This window comes from Austrofundulus limnaeus, unplaced genomic scaffold (genome assembly GCF_001266775.1).
Source record: "Austrofundulus limnaeus strain Quisiro unplaced genomic scaffold, Austrofundulus_limnaeus-1.0 Scaffold5242, whole genome shotgun sequence".
Lineage (NCBI taxonomy): Eukaryota > Metazoa > Chordata > Actinopteri > Cyprinodontiformes > Rivulidae > Austrofundulus > Austrofundulus limnaeus.
The window spans coordinates 1-494 of NW_013957644.1; the positions used below are offsets into that span (position 1 = coordinate 1).

The 494-nt window shown below is 34.6% G+C and overlaps 1 long non-coding RNA gene across 1 annotated transcript in view; it reads right to left on the bottom strand.

Moving 5' to 3' along the window:
* Positions 1–11: 11 nt before the first annotated feature.
* Positions 12–494, bottom strand: part of LOC106512264 (uncharacterized) — a 1,811-nt gene continuing 1,328 nt past the window's right edge. Inside the window, exons 2-3 of the long non-coding RNA XR_001309639.1 lie at positions 192–295; positions 12–104 (exon numbers count right to left, since the gene is read on the bottom strand). This is a non-coding gene — a long non-coding RNA (uncharacterized LOC106512264). The remainder of the gene's footprint in view (positions 105–191; positions 296–494) is intronic.

Below are 494 nucleotides of genomic sequence, written 5' to 3' on the forward strand. Positions count from 1 at the left end.
CAGTTGGTTATGCTGTGCCAAAAACTCTGTCACCCCATACAGTTTGAACCCCTCACGGAGTCACAATCGGGATCAACCTCAACACTGAATGCAGAGCAATGGCCCTAAAAAGCAGGAGGGTAATGAGTAAATTTAGAATCAATTGGTCATCAGAGAAGCATGTGAAAACGTTACTTTAAGAGTGAACATACTCTGTGATGACATTTTTCTTGTCAAAAGTTATTGGTCCCTGGTAACCACAAGCAACAACAGCTTCCGACAATTCCATCAGATTTTCATTGTCTGCATTTTGCACCTATAATTAAAATTCATTAAAAATACAGCAGTACACAAAAGATTTAAATAATAAAAAGGGAACATATGCAATTACAAAATAAAATGTCATAAAAAGACAATGACTCATCATTATAATGTATAAACTATTTCAGGTCATATTCCATCTAATATAAAAGCATACATTGAACAAAATCACAATTTCCAATACAGGGTAGTAC